A 736-nucleotide genomic window follows, 5' to 3' on the forward strand; every position below is an offset into this window, starting at 1 on the left:
GATTCCCTTGAGGTCTTCGTAAGAGATAGGTACTATTGTAGGATTAATGGATCGAGGTCATTGGGTTTAATATACCCTTTGATTGCTTTTTGCTTCCTCTTTGTGTGTCTATCTATTTATCCGGATTATGTGCTTGTTTAGGGATTGTAATTTGGGAGGTTTTTTAGGGATTTTAAATACATCATTTAGTTGCCAATTGTTCCTCTTCTTGTGTCTCTTCTTCTATCTTTCTTATTTTCTATTGTTTGTTGTGATTCTTCTTGTGAGAATTATATCATTTGGTATCAGAGCCAAGCTTAGTATCGTCTTTACGATTCTAGTCTTGGGTTTGTTATGAAAACAAAAAAAAAGTGTTCAACTCGTTTTTGAGAAATTTCAGAAATGGGTCTTGTTGATTTGAGTCTTCTTTGGTGTTTTCAAGGTTAGATTAGTGTTTCCTAACCTATTTCAAGTCTAGGTCTAAGATTTGAAAGGGTTTGGATCACGATTGAAGAATCCACCATTATTGATTGAAGAAGCTTTAAAGAAAACGAAGTGGGTTTTAAAATTTGGAAGGTTTGGCAAGGAATTAAGTGCTAAAAAGAATTGGGGTTTGTTCCCTATATCTAAGAGAGCGTGTATCTCGAATTTCGTGAAATTTCAAGCTAAAAATCTTTAGGGTTTATTTTTGGGTCTTCAATGTTGTTCTTGAAGAACATTCAAATCTTCAAGAAGGAAATATTTGAAAGAGAAAGAG

The sequence above is a fragment of the Solanum tuberosum genome, unplaced genomic scaffold (assembly GCF_000226075.1).
Source record: "Solanum tuberosum cultivar DM 1-3 516 R44 unplaced genomic scaffold, SolTub_3.0 scf00133, whole genome shotgun sequence".
Lineage (NCBI taxonomy): Eukaryota > Viridiplantae > Streptophyta > Magnoliopsida > Solanales > Solanaceae > Solanum > Solanum tuberosum.